Raw genomic sequence first — 24,385 nt, 5'->3', positions numbered from 1 at the left:
GTGTCACTTACTCACTATGAATCATATGTTAACCTTAGCTTTGGCCTCGTGTATTTTTACATTGCTCCAACGTAATTTTTTTGTATGCCATGCATAAATGTGTATCTTGCAACTTATTGTGGTAAAATGTACACACCTGTATTGACACTTGTAACCAAGAGTGTCACCGAGTGGAAGAAAACGGCCCATATGCAAAATGGTGGGTCACTGATCCCTCCCCTCCTTCCCTTCAGGACGAACGAGAGTCATGGCAACTGTTGTCAGGAAGCAAATGAAAGCGGTACCTTTAATTGGGCGTACACCAAAGAGGAAGCCACGCCTCTGCATGACGTTGGATTCACAGCAGTGGTGAAAACCCAGAAGTACAGCAGATGGCGTGTGACAACACCGTGGAGGAAGACGAAGGAGATGCAAGAAGAACGGACGGCGAGGAGTGCGGAACGCTGAAAGCACGAGGACAAAAAGCAGACGAGCCAGGAGGCCAACGACCCTACTTTCCGCCATGCCACACTCCCGAGGAAGGAGTGTAGCTGCGTCCGGTACGGCAGCGGATTGCGAGCTGGGTGGGGAAGCGGGGAGTTGCACTGCCGTAGTTCAGGATAACACTACCCCCTCTATCGTACATAGTTGTACATACTGTAAATTGACCTGAATCCCTCCTTCCTCGTCTTCCTCCTTTTTCCCTGCACCCTTTCCCCACCTCGTACCCCCCCACTACCTGGATTATAAAGCACGTTTCACCGGTGCCCCCTCACTCCCCAGGTTCCCCGGGGCATATAGAAAGAGACCTTGAGGCTTAATGGTCCTTTCTTTTTGTTCCCATTCCCTGCCTGAAAATACGAGAGAGCACCAGCAAACCAAGACCCTACCCTGACGGAAGAAGCGCAAAGACCCAGGGAATACTGGTAGAAGTCCAGAGTCACCACGGAGCAATCTGAGTTTGCTCGAGAGAGACTTACCTTCCGCAATCGAAACCCCTTATTGAAAATAAAACCCTCTTTACCTAGAAGACGTCTCAGATCCCTCACTGTACCCACGTCACAACACTTTAAAATATATTTGTTTGGTGGTGGTCGTTGTAGTTGTTGTGCTTGTGGTGCCTGTGGGTGTTCATTTAATAGTGTATGTTGTTAGTGTACTATCCCATTTGTTAACAAAAGGGCATTGCATATTACCTACATATACATGTTGACCCTTTTACCACATAAATGTGTAGTGAGGCAATAATGAGTTGTACTTACCTGTCTCCACACCACAAGGGACTCACTTTGTCAAGAATCTGCCGCCAGCACAACAGGGACATCTGTATCGGCTCCTCGCAAGCCCGCTGGCCTGACGGCGACGGAGTACTGCTAGCCAGCATAGAAGACCTCTGATGCAGTAGTAAACACTCTGTTTATGCCACATCTAAATAGGCCGGACGGAACACCGTCATCTCGATGGAGTAATTGGAACCGCAGCTGCGACGGAACAGCGGTAGTCCTGCCAAGATCTAAATCATATTTACAACAAGGGGTGGTGAGGGACAGAGTCTCTGAATTAAACAGAATACTCTCACCCAGTCAAGAGATCAGGGCTAGATCCAACACCGTTTTTTAGCTCACTGCACCATCCCAGTTTCAGAACCTGGCTGTATGCAAATTAGTCTGTTCCTGTCCCAGTGCATGATGGGAACAGGGCAAACCAAACTACAAGAGCCAATTCTTACACTGGGAAGGAAACAAGCTACCGGGGACCGGTTTCTGGCATTTCAGCCTCTTCGGCCCGGCTTGCTTGAATCCTGATGGTGCAATGAGCAAGGGACTCACATCTGAGTATACCCTTCCACGCTTAGGGTGGACAAAAATATTTACAACAAGGGGTGGTGAGGGACAGAGTCTCTGAATTAAACAGAATACTCTCACCCAGTCAAGAGATCAGGGCTAGATCCAACACCGTTTTTTAGCTCACTGCACCATCCCAGTTTCAGAACCTGGCGGTATGCAAATTAGTCTGTTCCTGTCCCAGTGCTTGATGGGAACAGGGCAAACCAAACTACAAAAGCCAATTCTTACACTGGGAAGGAAACAAGCTACCGGGGACCGGTTTCTGGCATTTCAGCCTCTTCGGCCCGGCTTGCTTGAATCCTGATGGTGCAATGAGCAAGGGACTCACATCTGAGTATACCCTTCCACGCTTAGGGTGGACAAAAATATTTACAACAAGGGGTGGTGAGGGACAGACTGATTTGCATATAGCCAGGTTCTGAGCTGGGATGGGGCAGTGAGATAAATAACGGTGATGGATCAAGCCCTGATCTTTGGACTGGGTAAGAGTGGTCTGCTCAATTCAGACACTCTGTTCATCACCACCCCCTTTTGTAAATCGGTTTTGGCCACTATAGGTGTGGCAGGGTATACTCAGACATGAGTCCCTTTCTCACTGCTCCATCAGGATTCAAGCAAGCCGGGCCGAAGAGGCTGAAATGCCAGAAACCGGTCCCCGGTAGCTTGTCTCCTTTCTGGTAAAGAATTGGCTTGGTAGTTTAGTCTGCCCTGTTCCCATGATGCACTGGGCCAGGGACAGACTGATTTGCATATAGCCAGGTTCTGAGCTGGGATGGGGCAGTGAGATAAATAACGGTGATGGATCAAGCCCTGATCTTTGGACTGGGTAAGAGTGGTCTGCTCAATTCAGACACTCTGTTCATCACCACCCCCTTTTGTAAATCGAAGATCTAAATCAGGCCTTAAGTGCCTTAAGTGCTTGTCTTTGCATAGCATCTCATTTGTGGCCCAATAATAATATTTTTGTACTTCAACGGATTCACTGATCAGTCACAATGCAAAAAAAGACCATTCTATAAAATTCACAGACATTAAAACTGAGGAAACAAATACAGCACAAAATGACCCCAGTCCTACAGAAAGGGCTGTAAATGCATAGATGATGACCTGCTTGGGACAGCAGACCCCCATGTCTGCATTAACATGGGCAGAAGGATGACTTTTCTTTTGATTGCAGCTCTGACCTTGAAAGAACAGGGCTGCAATGAAAAAATAAAATTGCGAAGAGCATTTTGGTAAGCATGTAGGGGTCCTCACAGCCCCATTCTTAGATGTGAAGCTGACCCTCACAGGCAGCTCCCCCTTTCTGAACGGATACCATCCCCTTAGGGGGTCAATGTCCAATGTATGGTTTGAAACTACAACTGAAGTTCTATTCTATTCATAAGGAATTTCTTAAGTACATGGCTACCAGAAGGGTGTCCCCGTGCTTTGACAACCTGGTATCATACAGATAGAATCCCAATTAAAGCATGTTCCTGGATGGTAGTTCTGATTTGGTTTGCCCTAGGTCCTGTGCGAGCACGTTCCAGAGCTTGGGCATTAGAAAAGCAAAGGACCTTCCTCCACCCCAGTCCTCATAATCCTAGGGATTCCAAAGAGTTGCTGATTGTTAGATGGAGAGAAAGCAAAAGACATACAGATGATGGACAGAATGCAGAGCAAATCAAACATTCACCCCCAGTCAAGAGCTCTGGGTTAAATCCATCATTCTTTTGCTCACTATGCCACCCCAGTTTAGACTCAGCCTTATGCAAAGCAGTCTTGACCCTGTTCCTCATGAGAACAGTCCAGCCAGACCTGCCAAACCAGGTCCTCCCTAGGAAAGCAAAGGACTGTCCTCCACTCCTAGTCCATAATTGTAGTGATCCCAAAGAGTTGCTGATTGTTAGATGGCAGCATTCTAGTGGGGTTGTATGAAATAAGAACATTTTGAATCAGTTTGGGACCCCTTTTATGCATTGCTCTGTGGGCCATACACAGTACATTAAAGGGTGTCCAACTGAGCACTGGCAGCCAATGAAAGCTTACCAGGGGTGTGGTAGCAGGGTGATGTTTGGGAATGTTCTGCAGGATGTGTGCTGCATCGTTTTGAATGACTAGAAGTCATTTATGATAGACTTTGGCCTGCCCAGGTACAAGCAATTCTCATAATAAGGTCTGGAGATGACCAAACCTTGTACTACTATCCTGTGCGATACATCTGGTAACCATCTGAGCAGTTTTCTCAAAATCCTTAGTGTGCTAAAGCAAGTTGATGCCAGTTTTTTGGCTTGTGCTGCCATTGTCTTCTTATTATTGAGCAAAAACCTAGGCTTTTGATTTCTGATTTTGTGGTAGGTTGACTGTCAAGGGACCAGTTCACTTCCATCCATCTGGAAGGGTTTTTTCGCACCATCACCTGAGTTTTCTACCGATTAAGTTTTAGGCTGCTTACATCCATCTACTCCACAACATGTTTAAGACAGTTGTTGAGGGTGGTTGAGGGTTTTGTCTGTTGGGTGGGAATGTGGAAATCTGAAATAATTTCCGGCAGCATAAGCTGAAGCCATTTTGAATGTGGCATCCATGTTGTTAGCTACGTAATTCTTCCTCTTCACTGTTGCTTGCCCTTCTATTCTGCTTGAGTCATCAGCTTTAGTTAACTCCTTCTGTCCTGGACCAAAGCAATGTATGTGCTGAGCAAAGGCATGTAGCTGCTGAAATGCACCTGGTTAAAGATGTAACGGTCAACTATTTTCTGCTGTTGTAAACAGTTCTGTTCCCCCTCCCACTTTGCCAATCTCCCATCTGCCCATGTTTGCCGGTAACTATTCCTATGTAGGCCTGTACCTTCTATTTGTATCTACATGCTTACTCTGCAACAAAGTGGGTATATAAGCACCATGGTCTGTGTATTCAATGTACTACGGCCTGGAACACTTGAGGGTGTTGTATGGACGTGGTCCCACTCATGAGTGGTTAATAAACTTCAATTTCAATTCAATTTGTAATCTTTATTTGATGCTTAAAAAGACACCATAAAAGCACATGTACATTATACACACATTAATAAAAACAATTTCTATTAAAAAGAGTATAAATGTTAAAAAGTAGCTAAAACTGTATTACAATTTAGACTGGTGGGGAAAGGAATTCATTTTTCGGGGATCTGCTAGTATTAGAGTCCAATTTCTCTGGTATTTCTTAGCCGAAGTGCTACCCGAATAAAGTTTATAATACAAAATAGTGTGTGGGCATCTTCTGCTTCTTGTAGGAACTTCACAGCCAATTTTGCTTGTCTTAACTTTGATTCTTTGAGAATCCCCACTAAAAACTTGCGTCTTGGAACTGAGTAAAAGGAACACAATAAGACGAAGTGAAGGGTATCCTGCAGAGATCTGTTGTCGCAGCCGCAGGTACCCTTCTCCGCCACGGTGTGAGTGAATCCAGGAGGAACCGCAAATAGGTGATGGAGCATGTTGAGTCTGAAACGAGTCATATGATAACGATCCTGGGCATTGTACATGACCCTCAGGTATGGTTCCATTCCCTGCTTCGCAGTGAGTTGACAGTAGGAAAAAACAGTAGGTTTATACCTTTCTCTCTCTGTCCTAATCATCCGTAACCGTTCTGGAAAAAGTTTTTTTACCATTGTTTTACTTTCAACAGTTAGGGCTTCTGGGGATGTGAAAAAGTTTATACAATCAATTTCTTCTAGAGAGTCCTTAACATACTTTAGCCAGGGGATGTTGTGTCCTTTATCACGTTTGAGGCAGTCTTTAATGATTTGTCTGGTTAGAGCCGCCTCAGGGTTGATCCATATTTTGACCCAAGCCAATAGAGGTTTGACTTTAATGCGATCTTCTATAAATGGCTCTCCGACTTCCTCGTGAATGACATAGGCCGGGACACTCTGTGGCACTTTCAGGATTCTTCTCAGGAATTTATTTTCTTCTACCTGTATTTGCTGTATTTTGTTGTCAATAAAACCCCAGATTTCTGCACCGTAGGTTACCTTCGCACAGCAAATTGATCTGTACAAGTTTAGTATTTGTTCAGGAGACCACCTTCCTAGTCTTTGGCCGTACCCGATGATGGCTCCTGTTGAGGCCGCCAGTTTCGTTGCGTGTTTCTCCGCCAAAGGTTTAAAGTTAAGAAGGCTGTCGAACAGTACACCCAAATATGTAAAGGTTTTGACCTGGTCAATCTTATGTGATCCAATATGGTAAGTGAAATTCCCCTTTTTCATTGGCCCTGTTGACATGATATAGGATTTTTCCAGGTTTGTCGATAAATCCAGTTTATCCATAAACTCGACAAAACCGTCAATCAGCTTTTGTAGGCCTAGGGGGGTTCTGGCTAGTAGTACCGCGTCGTTGGCATAAAGTAATACCGACACTGCACAGTGGCCAATTTGGGGCGAGTCCACCTTTAGTTTGAGGAGTTCTTTTTCCAAAGAGTTGATATAAATGGAGAAAAGGAAAGGCGCTAGGATACAGCCCTGCCTCACTCCGCTGGTGCAAGCAAAGGGGTCTGTCTTGTTTCCCTCTTGGTTATACCAAGAAGTGTGGCTCACGGTGTAGAGCAGGCAGACCCGGAAGCTGAGGTCAGACCCGGGACCAGGGTTCAATTCCCGACGCGGCAGGGTCTCTCTTGAGCTCAAATGTCCACGGACTCAATAATTCTCGCTTCGGTGCCTGCTCTAATCATGGGTTCTCACTCTGCAACTCTGGGCATTAAGCTTGCTTAATCTCCACAACGGCCCCCCTGCGGCGGGATGCCTGGCTTTCACCTTGGGGATGCCCTGTAGGGGCTATCTCACAGGGAAAAGCCAGGACGGGTTCCCAAGGCAAGCGCCAGGAAACCTCCGGGTAGCTGTGCGCTCAATAAATGCAATAATAATAATAATAATAATAATACCTCACGCTTGCCGATGTATTCCAGTGAAGAGATTGTAGGGTATCCACAAGGGGTTGATCCACTCCTAGCTCTATCAATAGTGACCAGAGTTTTCTTCTGTTTACACGGTCAAAGGCCGCGGAAAGGTCCATGAACCCCATAAAAATGGACCCCTTGCCAGCGATGGTATATTTTGCTGCCAGAAGATACAGGTTCAGACATTGGTCTGTGGTGGATCTGCCCTCCCTGAAACCATATTGGATGTCTGAGAAAACCTGGTGCTCCACTGCCCATTCCTGCAGGCGGTGTAAAATGACTCGCCCCAGTACTTTCGCTGTCACATCGATGAGGGAGATGGGGCGATAGCATTGAGGGTCGTCACGGTTCCCCTTTTTATAAATCGGTACTATGGTTGCTGTTGACCAGGAACGAGGCAGTCCTGCCACCACTGCCTCGTTCAGTACCCTTGTTAGTAACGGGGCCCATAGTTCGATTTTGCTTAGGAAGAGGTCCGGTGGTATTCCGTCCGGGCCGGGTGCTTTGTTTTTGCTAAGCCCTGTTATTCCCATTTCGACTTCTTTCAGGGAAAAGTCCAGTTTTCTGGGCTGTGTTAACCTTGGTTCCTCACCCTGGGTTGGATGTCCTGTGTGGCTATAAAGGCCCTGAAAATGATTCTGCCATTGTTCTGGTAGGATGGTGTTCGTTATTTTCGGTGCTCCTTGGTCCTGGAAGCATGGGGTGTTGATGATCTTCCAAAAACCTGATGTGTCTCGCCTTTCTGCGGCATCCCTTAAGTCCTCCCAGGCTTGAGTTTGTAGGCTCTTTTTGCGAGTGTTTAGGGCTTTTTTATATTCTAATCTATTCTGTGCTATTATAGATTTATCTCTTGGTTTGGCATGAAGGCTGAGTTTCAGTTTTTTATGCGCCTTGGTACAGAGGGAATCGAACCAGCAAGGGGTGGAGGACACTTTGCCAGATTTAGAGGTCGTCAGGAGATTATTTACGTGGCATGCAATTTCTTCAAATGCCCTAACCACTAAAGCTCCTTCCACTCTGGGGTCAAGGCATATGTTTATTGCCTTTAGACCCTCGGATATCAATTTTTTATAGAATTGATCCCCGTCGGTCCTTGCCCACTTGATTCTCCTTCCTTGATCCACTGCCTTTTCTATCACGTCCATTCTCTTTCGACCTATTTTAAAATCAAACCCTTTAATGGTAAGTATCAGCGGGTTATGGTCACTAAAGATACTTGCATCAATTATAATTTTACTAATGTTTCTTTTTAGTGGGGGCGAGACTAAGATAAAATCTATATAAGACTGGCAACCTCTACCTCTAAATGTTGGGTTGAGGTCTCCATTTTCACCCAGCTCAGCAAGATCCAAGGTGTGGACCAAATTATACCTTTTAGTTAGTCTCTCAAGGTACCATCCCTCTTTTACATGAGCAAAATGCGGCCCTTTCACTATGGTGCAGCCTGACCAGTCTTTGTTAAATGGTTTTAGTTTGTCACAGAGGTGACAGTTAAAATCCCCCAAAAGTATTAAACTTGGGGGGTTTGGTGTCTTGTTCGAAATGATCAGTTTTTCTAAACATGAGTCCAGCTCATTAACTGCTACTCCTTTTGCCATTGTGCCAGTGGCATTGTACCAGTTAACCAAATAATGGTTTAGTCTTTTAAAACAAAACCTTATTACTTGTAAATTGTGTGAGTCCCAGTTAAGATTTGCCCATGTACCCTGGATGTGTAAATTAACATATATTACTAATCCCCCGCTAGCTCTCCCTGATGATGCCTTTCTAGCCGGTACGAAAAAGCATTTGTATCCTTCTAGGCTATAGTCCTTTGGCTCAGCAGCCCAGGTTTCCGGCAGGCATATAATTTGAAATTTATTTATGTAGTTAATCCATTCTTGGGATTCAAATTTGGCTGCTAATCCTGCTATATTCCAGGATACAATTCGTAAATTTTCGTGGTTGTCCACCCTGTGTTGTTCCGCTCCCTAAATACACTACCTGATCTACTTCTGTGGTTAATGTGTCAGTACGGGGTTGTGGACTGCTATTAATATCAAGTCTGCTTTGTTCGTTAATTATCCTATGCTCTGGGGGTTCTGTCGGATCGCATCTTCCCTTCCTAGTTTCTGCGGTCTGTTTGTTACTTCCCTCACTGTCTGCGGATCCTGTGCTATTCACAGCCCCTATTCCCATTCCTATTATCGAGTGTCCTATCTCCCTTGGTCTTATTGGTATGCCAGGGGGATATCCCCATACATGTCAATCGACCTCTTCGAGTGCACTAAACCTGTTCCAGTGCGCATGCTGCATTAGAAAAGGATCATGATTTGGGGTCACATGAAATGGCATTTGCCACTGGACCGGTCTATATTGGGGTTCCATTTGATAGGTCCTATTTGTCGGGGGTCTGTTTCTCTGCGCAGGTCTTTGAGTTGCGTAGGGATAAAAGTAAGATAAATGTACAGGGTGGATTTGTGAGTGGGCGCTACTAGGGGGTGCGTTGCAAATAAAGTTAACTGCTGCCATGTCTCTAAAATTCACTGTAATTATATCCCCTGCTATTGTTTTTATTCCACTACCAATCCACTCACCCCTTCTTACTGACAGAATTTCTCCGTAAATGTTGGGGGGTAGTGAACTGTGTATTTGTAACCACTGTGCACATTTGTTTTTTAACTCCACTTGTGTTTCCCTTTTGCCTTCTCTTAATGGGGGGACTCCTGTCAGCACTACTACAAAAGGCAAAGCTTCAGGAGGCAGGTTGATTGTCCTGAAGCGGGTTGATGTTTTTTTGTCCGTAGCCTTTACTGATGGGGTCGGAATTGTCTTGGGGTTGACTTTTGTGGTTTGATCGGTAGTTCCAGCTTTTGTTTGGGCGGTTCCTTGACATGTTTTATTTGTCTGGGGGGTTGTTTGGCTATTGGTCTTGCCAGTCTTCAATGTTGTGATATCATTTTGTGCATCTTTTAAGTTCATTTGTGGTGCCCTAGGGGGGTTGTTTGATGCTGGTTCCGTTGTAGGGTTAGCCTTATCTTTTGTTGGTTTTTTGGTTGGGCCCCCATCCTGTTTTACTGTTGTTGGTACTCCATCTTGAGCTGGTTGACCTTTGGGGCCGACACCTTCATTATTTAACAACGATGTTAGCCTGTCGATTTTGACCATAAGAGGTTTAATCTGCACGGTGATGGTATGTTCAAGGTCCGTTTTTAGATCAGCCACCATGTTGGTGATCCAGCAAGGTATTCCCGCTGTTGGTGGGTTTATAGGTGTCACCAGGTTGTGATTTGTGGTTAATAAACTTATTATTTGAATTCCAGCTTCAGTGCCAATCTCTATTTTGTTGGTCTACAGACCCGTGGACAGAGAAGGGCGACTCCTGCACGGTGTGCCCATTAAAAGGCATATTTCCACAGTTGGCGCCAAACACGTGGGTCCTCATCCGAGATGCGGCGTCCAAAGGAGTGGTCTTGACGGATGAGTGGAATATTACTGAGGAGACGTCCTGCATGAGGAGACCCTTGTCTTTGCAGACCGAAGTGCTTTTTCTGTTTTTTTCGATCTGATCCTCCAAGGTGGTGGCCGGTTTAGACTGAGGTATCCTTTGGCGTAATTTTTTTTTGCATTGATCATTTGGTCGACCAAGAGATTGACAGCTGGAATTTGAAGACTCTTGTTTGGTAAGGTCGCTGAAGCAGCACTCTAGATTTACTTGGCCAAGATTTTGGTTTTGTTTGTGGGATTTATTTTTTGCAAAAGAAAAAGGCAGGTAATGTGGAGATTTTTCTCTACTTTTGAATATTTTGTAAAAGTAAAATTTTACAAAAATTTTGTGTCATGCCTGTTTCCAGCACTCTCCGTAGGCTGTGTTGCTGTCTTGGTGGTACCAAAACTGATTAGGAAAGAAGTCAGCCGGCTCCCCCAGACCTAATGGACATATGTATGTTAAATATGGTATTTCTTCCATAATGTATAGTACACTGTGGAACACATATAGAAAAAAGGATCCTGATCAACAATGGCAAGTGAATGGGTCATTTGACTTTAAGAAGATTCAATATGTAGAACAGTGTTTGTTTAAAAGTTAAAGTCGACAAGATATGTTTGATTGTGTACGAATGTGGGAGAAAGAAGTGCAAGAGAGAGTGAGGAAAGAAGAAGCTATAGCAGAAAAAGAACAGCCAAAAATGATATATCAAAAAGCGTTGGAATTAAAAAATAAAGAGATGAAGGCAATAATAGAAAAGGAGGAAAGGGAGCGTGGTTTAGAGGTAACTGGCCAGTACCCTATTAGGCGCCCCGTTGATCTCATACTTAATAAACCTCAGGATGATTCCATCTTATTAGATCGACCTCCGCCCCCATATAAGTTTCCCTCTGCCCCATAGAATGATCTTTCTGAAGAACATTTTTCTTCAGATGATAAAAACATAGATAAGCAAGTTGGGCGGCAGACTCGCTCTACTTTGACTAGTGATGAAAAGGCTCCTATCAGATCCACTGCTCGCAAAAAAGTTAATGGGACTACTTCTGCTCTAGACCTTGTAGCAATGGTTCAGCAGTGGAAGGATTTAGAGCAGTTATATTTTGCAGAGACGTTCACCTGGGAGGTAATACGTGGTTTTAGAAATGTTTCTAAAAACTTAGAGCCCACTGATATCAATTCTGATTATATAAACAATTAAGTGATGGAACTTTCCGTTTTTCAAATATACCTGATCTAATTAGGCAAGTAGTTAAATTAAGACATAATACACTACGTTTAAAAGCGGAACAAAAATCAGCTAGCAAAGTTAAAACTGCGCAAACAGTTCAGACCGCAGCCCAAAAAGTAGTAGTTTTGGAAACAGCCAATGACCCTAGTGATACTAAAGTTACTATGAAACCAATGCGTGAAGCTGCACCTTTGTATGTTCCTCCGAAGGGTGCCGATAAAGATTCAGATGATGCAAAGGGATATTTTTTTCATAATTGGGTCTATACTTCTTGGAGTAGAGTAGACGTTATGGCTCTTATGGCTGCTGTGACTGATCCACTGAAAAACCCGGCCGCTTTCTATGAAGAAGTGGAAGGAGCCATTAGATTCTGTACCGTGACCTTGCCGGATTTCAAAATGTTTTTTGGAATTATTTTTCCCCCTGATATGTGGAGAACAATTCGGAAAATAGATGATAATGTAGCATTGGTGATACTTGGGTGCATTTAGAAGAAATAGATGCGGCTAGGGAACCTGCAAAGAAACCACAACAGGAGATATTAGATCTTCCCAAAGCTATTGTGACTAAGTTGAAAACTCTCATACCCCTAAGTAAATAGATTGGACAACGTTAGAGTCTTATAAACATAAAGCGGACGAGTCCGTTTCTGATTTCTTTACACAATTTGAAGACATTCCATGACTTTAGTGGGCAGTCATTGACGGATGACACAGGTAAGCATCTGCTCGTCGACAAATTTGTTGCTAACTTGTTGCCAGAAATAGCTAGTCACCTTAAGGCCAGTGAGAGTTTGTAGACTACGTCTTCCCCCGTCTCCCTTTTGACTATGGCCCAGTATTATGTGCGTCATGAATTGGAAGCAAAAGGCAAAGAGGATAAGAAGGTTAAGGATTTAAAGACGAAAGTTATGTTGGCTCAAGTATATGGCCCACCATTCAGAGTGTGGTGGTAGAGGCGGACGTGCAGTATATACCCCTGGTATACCCCCTTTCTCTCAATCAACTGTCTTCTGATCAGTGTGCTTATTGTAAAGAGATTGGACATTAGCGTTCTGAGTGCCCCCTTTTGCGAGGTCAGCAGTTTCAACAGGGTAGAGGAAGTATGAGAGGACGCCTAGGGAATTCAGTACATGGGAGAGGAATAGGAAATCGTACCAGATTTGAGGCAGTTGAACACGGGCCAAATTATTCTAATACCTTTGACAGACGGAATCAATATCAAATGTCAGATTATTCGGCTGAAGATTTTGGGGATTCTGATTATGCATAGGAATGCCTAGGATGGGGTAAGGAACTGGTTGAGGTTCCCAGTAGATTAGAAAGGTCCTTACGTTGATGGAAATGCCTTGGGCTCTACTGATCAGTTCCTGGTTGATACAGGAGCTACTCGTAGTGCTCTGTCTAAAACTATTGTTTCCTAAGGCACCCCTGTCTGGCGCAATGATAACATCGATAGGATTCAACGGGACACCTACATCTAGCCCACTTGTTCAGCCACTTGCATTTAGTTTTGATAAATTCACTGCAGCATGTCCATTTATGCTTTCCCGTACCACGCCTGATAATATTGTGGGCATTGATATGCTTAAATATTTTCGTGCTACAATACTTTGTTTCCCAGAAGGTGTGCATGTTATCTTAAAAGATAACTATCCAATGGTTGAGAGGTCATGTCTCATTAAAGAAGATATTGCTCTGGCATTGTTACGTAGTACTGTGTGGGCTACATCAGATACCGATGTTGGTTATTCCACCAGTGCATATTTAAGTGAAGGAAGGGGCTTCATTGCTTCGGCTTCTCCAATATAAAATATCTCGGGAAGGTGAAGAAGCATTGACGCACATTGTTCAGGATTTGATCAAGGAGGGGGTTGTGGAAGAAGTCCCTTATAACATTTGCAATAGCCCTATCCTTCCTATTTTTGTACCTCATTCAGTCAATGCCTTGTTAAATCAAACAAAGACACAACATCTGACTAGTGCCCACTTGACAGGATATGAATTGACACTTTTGGTCCCTCATATCCCGTTGAAAAGATCTGATTCACTTTTCGGGACTATCTTGGGTATGGTACTTATTTACCTGCCCTCTTCCTTTGTGCACAGGCTTTGGGTCTCTAATAAGTATGGGCGAATTTTGCGAATCTGGCGTTCGCGAATTTGCGAACTCGCAATCCGCAAAATCCGCGAATTTTTTTGTTTTTATAGTGTTCGCAAGGGTTTTTGCCAGTTCGCGAGGATTTCGTACCACTTCGCAATTGCAAACTTACTTGTCGGCACGCACTGGTCGCGACTATGTTGTTTCTACGTCTGGTTCATCATCACAGGTTCACAGCACCCTCTGTTTCAACACTGCCACCCTCTGTTTCACCCATGCCACCCTCTGGTACATCAATGCCACCCTCTGGTTCATCATCATCACTGTAGATTATGGGAGGAAAAAGCAAGCACACCTCTGATTTTTTTGTTTTTATACTGTTTGCAAGGGTTTCGGCCAGGTCGCAAGGGTTTTGTACCAGTTCGCAATTTCGAACTTACTTGTCGGCACGCAACGGTCGCGACTATGTTGTTTCTATGTCTGGTTCATCATCACAGGTTCACAGCACCCTCTGTTTCAACACTGCCACCCTCTGGTACATCAATGCCACCCTCTGGTTCATCATCATCACTGTAGATTATGGGGGGGAACAGCAAGCACACCTGCCCTGCTTCAACTGACATGAATTAATTTGGGGTTGATTTATTAATGTGTCACTGTTTTAAAATTCCAGTCTGGCACCTGCTTCCTTATCTGTAATTTGCTTTCTGTTGCAGTGCAATTTTTTTTCCAGGACCTTTGTGGCCTACTTGTAGCTATTATATGATCCGGCTGTGAGGGTCAGAGCAGGGTCATACAATTGTTGCAACTAGCAACTGAACTCTGGAGGGGCCCCAGTCAGGAAGCACTACAGGGAATGGTTACTAATGATGAATTTGAACTTTTGCACCTGCTGAGTGCTTTCAGTTTAGCAAAACTCGTTTTTCTGCAGAACAGCAAATGTAATGCCCCAAACAAACTTACTCGTGAAAGTTGATTTCTAATCCAAAAGTGATCCAAAGAAAGTCAAAAGGCCTCAAATCCCAAAAAGGGTAGGCAAATGTCAACCTGAGGAGTTATTCTGATAAAAATCATCATTTTCAGAAGGTCTATGCTGCTTGCTAGTGGATTTCTTGTGCAGAATTGCAAATTTTGTAATTTCGCGAGTGCAAGATTGTTGCTGCCCGCCGCACCTACATGTTCGCAATTGCGAACTTAAGCCGCAAAATTCTATCACAAAGAAAAAAAAAATCTGCTGCGTGCGAATTTGCGGATTTTCGGTAAATTCGCGAGCGTTCACGGATCGCGAATTTACCGAAAATCCGCAAAATCCGCGAGCGGAACGGATTTTTCGCCCATGCTTAGTCTCTAACTTTCTAGATGATGCACACCTTTTGCACTACTGGATTGTGTGATAGCACATCTTTTATGATAATCCCATTTGAGATATCGTTGGATTTTCTTCTTTGATGAAACTTACATCCAATGTATTATTATTTTAGAAGATGTGCCATATTCACATTGATTGTATTGACTATATATACATATGTTTGTTCTTCCAGCCTTGAGAAAGTGTGAATACTTAGTAGTACAGACGAAACACGTGTTGGCTGCTTCATATGCTGTTTTTCTGAAAAATCAATAAAATGAATGATGTCTACTGAACTCCTGTGAAGTATCCTGTGCAATATTGGATCCCCTTGGAATTATAGGATTGTTGGAATTGACTTGTGGAATCGTGATAGACATGTGTCTATTATTTTGCTTACTGTCTGGGACTATATTCAACTGATGAGGGGTGTGCTGTATTAGCTTATATTTCTGTCATTGTGGTGCATGTTGATTTCGACGTGCCAATAGCACTCTTGGGTGGTGAGTGTTTCAAGCTAGCTAAGCACCCCGCTGTACTTACAGTAATTGTTTTACTATTCACACCATTTGACTGAGAATTTGTACAATATTGGATTATTTTGATGTGTGGTATCTCCCGTTTAGGGAACACTACTACCCTTGTTTGTGATCACATTGAAAAGATGTTTGACTTTGAATCCTGCTACATTATCGTCACTTCCAGCTACTTAGTCTCAGTCACAAGAGCCACACGGTTGTGTATCCCTTATTGAAGAAAACACAAAGGGTCGTATTGACCTACAAGATACACCTCTTTTTAGTGTTGATGGAGAATTTTGTGTCGATGAAGCTTGCCTGAAGTTGCCTGATGGCACTACATCTGCTGCTTATGCAATTACAACACTTCAGACAGTAGTTGAAACAGCTCGTATCCCACAGAAGTCAGCTCAAGCATCCAAGTTGATAGCACTGACAAGAGCATGTGAGCTTAGTAGAGATTTGCTTGTTAACATTTACACTGATAGCCAATGCTCCTTCGGCGTGGCACATAACTTCAGGCAGCTTTGGAAAGAAAGAGGCTTTCTCACTTCACATGGGAAACAAATAGTGCATGGGGAAATAGTACATAATCTCCTTACTGCCTTGACCTATCATAAGAAAGTGGCAACTGTTAAATGTAGCGCACACAAGAAAGTGACCAATAAAATAGGAGTAGGCAATGCCTTTGCAGATTACACAGCTCCGGAGACCGCAATGCAGTGAAGTACCACATCTATGTAAGTAGTTAAATCACAGGCTGAACGTTGGCATGATGCCAGGCAAGAGGTCCTGGACATGCAACACACTGCCTCTGTTGATGAATTAGACAATGGTCTAAGGAAGCAGCATTGGATGATGAGGGCTGTTGGAGGAATAATGAAATGACAAAATGGAAGTTACCCACAGCCTTTTTACACTCTATGATTCATATGGCAAATGGGCCGGCACATTTTGGAGCATCCTTGATAGTAAAGCAATTTATGCAAGTTTGGGATCATCCAGAGATTGTCAGTACAGATAAGAAAATAATACAGTCTTGTCTGATCTGTCTCCAGTATAATCCGGAAAAGGAACACAAACTCCAACAGGAGGGTTTTCAATGCCTACTGCACCTTTTGAGGACCTGCAAATGGACTATGTGCAGTTTGAGCATTGTAAAAACCTAAAGTATATTCTGGTAGTGGTTTGTGCCTTTAGTGCTACATCAGATACCGATGTTGGTTATTCCACCAGTGCATATTTAAGTGAAGGAAGGGGCTTCATTGCTTCCGCTGCCCCAATATAAAATATCTCGGGAAGGTGAAGAAGCATTGACGCACATTGTTCAGTATTTGATCAAGGAGGGGGTTGTGGAAGAAGTCCCTTATAACTTTTGTAATAGGCCTATCCTTCCTATTTTGAAAAGAGACACTGATACTAAAATGTACAGATTCATTATTGATTTACGAGAGGTTAACAAAATAGTGGAGCACCAATACCCAGTAGTCTCTGACATCACGACACTTCTTACTAAGGTTCCTCCTTCTGCCACTACATTTAGTGAAATTGATTTGAAAAATGCATTTTCACCCTGACAGCCCTTATTTGTTCGGCTTTACTTTGAATAATAGATCATACCGATTCTGTAGAGCTCCACAAGGGTATACAGAGAGTTCTAGCATTTGTAGTCAGGCATTGAAAAGGCAGCTTGATTCTTTTCCTGTGCCGAAAGGGATGGCTCTTATTCAATATGTCGACAACATCTTGTTGGCTGCCGATACCCCTGAACAGTGTAAAGAAGGAACACTGTCTTTATTATCATTTCTTGCCTCTCATCATCACAAAGTCTCTTGGAAGAAATTGCAATTTTGTAGACAGCATGTTTCCTATTTATGCCACCTCCTTTCTAAGGAGGGATGTGCACTCACACCAGACTGCATTCAGCAATTTTAGATACCCCGTGCCCCGTACTCAGAAGGATGTTAGTGCATTGATTGGCCTTACTTCTTTCTGTAGGCAGTGGATCCCTAGCTTTTCGTACATTATTTAACCCTTGTTGGCCCTTTTGACTAAAGTCACTCCGATGCCTCTCCCATTGACTACCGAATGCCAGAATGCCTTCCAACAGCTACGTCATGCTCTTTGCTCGGCACCAGTATTAGGAACTCCAGACTACAATAAGACTTTCACACTTTATGTACACGAGAGGGGAGGTTGTGCCCTCTTGGTTTTAACACAGACACACGGTGATAAACAATGTCCTTGTGCATATTATTCAGCTGTTCTTTATCCAGTACCCCGCACGCTATCTGGTTGTTTTCGAGCTGTAGCAGCAGCGGCTGCGTCCATATGTCAGAGTGAGGGAATAGTCTTGTCACATAGACTGTTTGTGTTAGTACCTCATTCAGTCAATGCCTTGTTAAATCAAACAAAGACACAACATCTGACTAGTGCCCGCTTGACAGGATATGAATTGACACTTTTGGCCCCTCATATCACGTTGAAAAGATCTGATTCACTTTTCGGGACTATCTTGGGTATGGTACTTATTTACCTGCCCTCTTCCTTTGTGCACAGACTATGGGTCTCTAACTTTCCAGATGATGCACACCTTTTGCACTACTGTATTGTGTGATAGCACATCTTTTAGGATAATCCCATTTGAGATATCGTTGGATTTTCTTCTTTGATGAAACTTACATCCAATGTATTATTATTTTAGAAGATGTGTCATATTCACATTGATTGTATTGACTATATATACATATGTTTGTTCTTCCAGCCTTGAGAAAGTGTGAATTCTTAGTAGTACAGACGAAACACGTGTTGGCTGCTTCATATGCTGTTTTTCTGAAAAATCAATAAAATGAATGATGTCTACCGAAGTCCTGTGAAGTATCCTGTGCAATATTGGATCCCCTTGGAATTATAGGATTGTTGGAATTGACTTGTGGAATCGTGATAGACATTTGTCTATTATTTTGCTTACTGTCTGGGACTATATTCAACTGAAGAGGGGTGTGCTGTATTAGCTTATATTTCTGTCATTGCGGTACATGTTGATTTCGACGTGCCAATAGCACTCTTGGGTGGTGGGTGTTTCACGCTAGCTAAGCACCCCGCTGTACTTACAGCAATTGTTTTACTATTCACGCCATTTGACTGAGAATTTGTACAATATTGGATTATTTTGATGTGTGGTATCTCCCGTTTAGGGAACACTACTACCCTTGTTTGTGATCACGGTGAAAAGATGTTGGACTTTGAATCCTGCTACATTATCGTCACTTCCAGCTACTTAGTCTCAGTCACAAGAGCTACACAGTTGTATATCCCTTACTGAAGAACACACAAAGGGTCGTATTGACCTACAAGATACACCTCTTTCTAGTGTTGATGGAGAATTTTGGCTCGATGAAGCTTGCCTGAAGTTGCCTGATGGCACTACATCTGCTGCTTATGCAATTACAACACTTCAGACAGTAGTTGATACAGCTCGTATCCCACAGAAGTCAGCTCAAGCAGCCAACAGTTTGAGCGTTGAAAAAACCTAAAGTATATTCTGGTAGTGGTTTGTGCCTTTAGTAAAGGGGTGGAGGCATACGTTACATAATACAGCTCTTACTACAGCAAAGGTGCTCCTAAAGGAGTTTTTTCCCCGATTTGGCACTTGTCATGTTTTGTGGAGTGACGAAGGACCCCATTTTATTGGGCAAGTTGTTGAGTATCTCATGAAAGGGTTGGGAATTAAGCAGAAGGTTCATGCTGCTTTTCGCTCACAATCAGCAGGACTAGTGGAACGTTACAACTCTACACTGAAATTGAAACTGGCTAAGATACAGGCTTCCACATCTTTGAAATGGCCTGATGCACTGCCTCTAGCATTGCTATTTATTAGATCGATACCACATACATGATCTGGCCTCACACTGTATGAGGTGGTTTTTGGAAGGCCAATGAATATTTCGGGGATTCCTAGGCCACGCCCTATACATGGAGTACCATATGTATTGATGAATGACTATTTGTCCCAGTTGACTGACAGTTTGTCTTCTATTTATCAACAGGTTTGGGAGACTCTTCCCGACAGGTCGCAAGGTGAGGGCCACTGCTTGCGCCCTGGTGACTACATGGTGATTACATCCTTCCAGAGGACCAGCTCTCTTGCACCGAGGTGGCAAGGCCCCGAACAAGTGCTGCTGGCTACCAGGACTGCAGTTCGAGTGACAAACCGGAAAAACTGGGTCCATGCGACACACTGTCAAAAAGTGTTGCAAGACCTAGTGAGCCCAGATGCATTGGCGGATCACTGCGATATCCTGGTCACAGAGAAAGGAGAAGATGCGTCGCCTGAAGGATCTGAAGAAGTCTTCCAGGACCACACGATTCCTCGTACATCCCGATATCAGCTGTGACCTAGGAAGAAAGAAACTTCATGGTTGAAAAAGACTGTTTGAGCCACTGTCCTGGGTGGTTAAAAACTAACTTCAAAGGGAGGTCACCTTTTAGTGTCTTATTCGTCTCAATGTTAGTGAAGAAACCAACGCCCACCCAGGACCTTAGGGCCCTATCTGTTTTGTTGTTTGTCGACGAAATGAATATGCCTAGGAAAAACAAACAGACTTGTTTAAGAGTTTGTAGCAAAGGAACAATGATTGTTGCTCAACTTACTTTGACTGTTGTTATTGCTGCTATAATAACATGGGTTGTAGAGTAAGTAGTTACTGTCCGAAATCTACTGACTGCTTCTACTCCTGTGCCCATTGAACACCATTACTTAACTCTTCCTTATCCTGAGCAAAAACATAGAATGACCTACCTCAATAACACTTTCATTCAGATGTTGCACCATACACACAATGCCACGAACGTTACCAACTGCTGGGTATGTGGAATGATGCCAGCTCATCAGAAAAAGGAAGGAACGCGTTTTATTCCCTTGCTGTTTTCACATAATGGCTCCTGCAGAGCCTGGTTTGCATTGTTGTGGGCTTCTAAAATTGCTAATATTACTTATGCTGATGTAGGAAGACTAAATGCTCGGTTGAATAAAGAGTGTTACCCTGATGAGGAAGGAGATCCACAAGCTAAAGGAACTGTATGGGTAATGGAGTATGGTCGAGGAATTTCCTCCACGAACTTTGTTTTCCCTATCACTCGAACAACCAAGGGAAATGGACCTTCTGTTATCGCTGTACTAGAGGTCGAGCAGATCTCTGCGTGAGCAGTATTGGCAATATTCCTGTGGGGAAAAGTGACTGTACTTCAGTGTTAAATTTTACTGGAATGAACAATAGCAGTTTTTTGTCCTGACATAATACCTATTTCATTTGCGGAAGTAAAGGTTATTATCATCTACCTATTGGTTGGTCAGGTAGCTGCTACGTGTCCTTTTTGCTTCCACCTGTGTTTGTTGACACCTGCATCCTACCACAAAGACTATACACTCTATAATGACATTTCCAAGACCAGATTCAAGAGGACAATAAACAATGATGAGGTGGATCAAACTGATAATGCACTACAGCAGTATATTGACTTTTATTTGGGACTATTCTTCTTTGTTGGTGTGGCCTTAAACAGTAGAAAGATCAGACGCTTGACACGTGTTGTAGGGGTTGTAACCAATCAGACAGCAATGGCGCTTGGAAACATCACAGAAGAACTACAAATTGCGAGAATTGTGACTCTCCAAAATAGAAGGGTCCTTGACGTCATCTTGGCTGACCATGGTGGAGCATGTCACATCATCGGGAGTAGCTGCTACATTTACATCCCGACCACACCCCTTCTGTTTTTGATGCAATTTTCAAGATGCATAAAATAGCCTCTGAAATCCATCAGGATTCTGACACGAGGACTTTGACTGGATGGCTATGGAACAGGTTTCGTGTAAGGGGTTGGAAATTATTGTCAGCCCTATGTATATTTCTTGCAATTCTTTTCAAGTGTTGCCTATCTATTCAATGCAGCCGGATGCTTTGGTTCCTTTGTATTTCTACTTGTACCTCGTGTATACCGACTAAACAAAATGTTAAGAATGTAAATGCTCGACTAGCAAGTTATCAAGAAATTAATGAAATGATGCAGATCGATATAAACAATATTTTTCGGAGTCCCTCAAAAGCATAAGAAAATGTCTTCAGCATGTGCTAAAAGGGTCGTCTGTGAAAATCTGAAATAATTTCCGTTAGCTTAAGCTGTAGCCATTTTGGTTGTGGCATCCATTTTGTTAGCTATGTAATTCTTCCGTCTTCACTGCTGCTTGCCCTTCCATTCCGCTTGAGACATCAGCTTTAGGTAACTCCTTCTGTACTGGGCCAAAGCAACGTATGTGCTGAGCAAAGGCCTGTAGCTGCTACAATGCACCAGGTTAAAGATGTAACTGTCAACTATTTTCTGCTGGTGTAAACAGTTCTGTTCCCCTCCCACTTTGCTGACTAAGTGATTTCCCATCTGCCCATGTTTGTCGGTAACTATTCCTGTGTAGGCCTGTACCTTCTATTTGTATCTACATGTTTACTCTGCAACAAAGTGTGAATATAAGCACCATGGTTTGCGTATTCAATGTACTACCTCCTGGAACACTTGAGTGTGTTGTATGGACGTGGTCCCACTCATGAGTGATTAATAAACTTGTTATTTGAATTCCAGCTTCAGTGCCAATCTCTATTTTGTTGGACTACGGACCCGTGGACTGGGAAGGTTTACCCTTGCACCAGTGTGCCCATTATAAGGCACATTTCTACCGGAAAAGGGAAAGATAATAGAAGTGTCATTGCATAGACTATTGAGGAGAAACCATATGACACACAGATTGAAAATTGTTGGGCTCCCTGAGGGGCCCCACAGTTGAGAGAGTAAGCATATGTTAGTGTGGTCTCCTCACAGATTTGGGAGGTTCTGTTATGGAGGAACAAGTTTAGCCACATAAGTGTAGATCCGAATATTCTTACTTCCTTTAACTTAGGAACTGAGCTGAAGTCCCACCTTGATCTAAGATGGTTTTAAGCCCCTCTGTGGCTGTGAGCATAGCCATTTCAATGCTGCTCCCTGGACAAAAACCTGTCTGCGACGGATGTAAAATATCGTTAGTTTCCAAGGTTAGTGAGAGATTTTTATTGACATATTTCTCCAGGACTTTGCTGGGTCCCGCCAGAAGGGAGATGGACAGATAGTTTTGGCATTTTTCAGGGTCAGCCAATTGTTTATACAATAATGGCTTTACAAAGGCATGTTTCAAAATTCCTGGCACTGTCCCGAGCTAAGTGAACATTTAAACATGTCTGTCAGCACAGAGATTACTGCTTTCTGTCCTTTTAGCATAATGTCAGGGGGCGCTGGGTCTAGAGGAAAGCCTGATTATAGGGACTTCAGAATGTCTTCAGTGTCTTCCTGGGTCATTTCTGGCAACAAGTTTAATTTTCTCAGTTGTGTACGTGGGGTCATATAAGGTTTAGTGTATTCTCCTAACGTGAGTAGGCTATTGTTCACCTTCTCCAGAAAGAAGGTGGCTAGCATATTGTAGCGCGATTCTAATGGATGGTGGGCGTTCTGTTAATTGCAGGTTTCATCAGACTACTCAAAACAGGATAACCATGCATATAGTCCATTGTGAATCACAAGAACATGATATCACCTTTTCATAACGAGTCGCAAAGTGGAAACTGAAAGTCGCAAAGTCATTTGCAACTCCTAAAGTATCATTGAGATTTTGGATTTTGATGCATCAAAGCCTGCAAATCTGCAAACCATAGGACTTGTGACCATCTGACCACATAAACCCATTCGTACCCCAGTGCAACAGCTCATTTATTTAGAGGAACACAGTGAAATTAGTCAGCACTGGCATCATAGCCCCATTTTGGGAAAATATGGACCACCTAGGAAGACAGATTCTCTCTCCCTCCATCCACCCAGAAATGCCCAGATGGAACAGGATTTTTACATTTCTGTGAAATAATAACACAATTAGATGGGACAAAACCTGATCTCAATAGGGGCAATGTATGCTCCCACAAAGCTAGCTACAAAATCCACAAAAACATCTCTCAGCCTCTTTGTCGTCACACCGGACACGCCGCGGCCGCTGCCTCGCGGGACACGCTGTCTTGTTCCCTCCTTCCTGACGCCGTTGGATGTGTGCGATCCTCTGGGAGCTGTTTCTGCGGTGAGTCAAGCCCCCCTCACCTCCCCCGTTCCGGGGCAGCCCCTCGGGCGGTTAGCCAGGCCATTGCGTTTGTCCGCCTTGAAGTGGGGGGGTTACAACTCTCGGGGGTCATAGGCCAGAGCCCGCAGCGGAGGAAGCTCATCATTTTGCTAATGTTCGGACCGTGTCTGTAACTCAAGTACCTATGGGCAGGCCTGAGACTAGAGCCGGGAATTGTCCCAGCAGGGCATCACCTGAGAAGGAGAATGTGCTCCCAGAGACCCGGGGCCCTAATGGGGTGGCAGGAGATGCGCAACCGTCTATGTGGCGCTCGCTGATGCTCAACCCCCTCCGGGCATTGGAAGTGGTTCACGGCTGGCACCCCTCTGAGTGCAATGGCTGAGGTTAGGGAAAATCGCATCATAACCCAATTCGGACTCCTGTCCTCCCCCTCTTGCCCGGTCAATGCCACTATGCTACCGCGCGGTCAGGGCAGGACCCAACCTGGTGTGGCCAGGGGGCAGGAGAGACAGTGAGTTGGGGGGGGAGGGGCAGAGAGCCGCGGGACGCCCACCCCCTATGCTACACCATGCTAGTTGTTGAATCCGGGCCACCGGCCAGCATGGGCATGTTGTTTCCGGGGGGGGAGGGGGGGGGGGGGGGGGGGCGACAGCGAGCAATAGGGGCTTCCTCCTGATTCCGTTGGAGTCCCCCTCTGCAGAAGTACTCTGTGGCTGGGCCGCCCCGGCACCAGTTCCTCGGCCCACGTGAGCAAGTTGATGGGAGGCGCTTAAGCTTAGCTCCGTCTCTTCAGAGACCCCAGTGCCCGCTGCTGCCAGTTACTGCCC

The 24,385-nt window shown here is 44.1% G+C and overlaps 1 non-coding gene across 1 annotated transcript; it reads left to right on the top strand.

Moving 5' to 3' along the window:
- Window positions 1-23,684: 23,684 nt before the first annotated feature.
- LOC147691942 (Nuclear RNase P) lies at window positions 23,685-23,990 on the top strand. The gene has a single exon (XR_015300208.1).
- Window positions 23,991-24,385: the final 395 nt, after the last annotated feature.

The sequence above is a fragment of the Lissotriton vulgaris genome, chromosome 9 (assembly GCF_964263255.1).
Source record: "Lissotriton vulgaris chromosome 9, aLisVul1.2, whole genome shotgun sequence".
Taxonomy (NCBI): domain Eukaryota; kingdom Metazoa; phylum Chordata; class Amphibia; order Caudata; family Salamandridae; genus Lissotriton; species Lissotriton vulgaris.
Note: the sequence above shows the minus strand (reverse complement) of the source record. Positions and strands in the feature narration are given on the sequence as shown.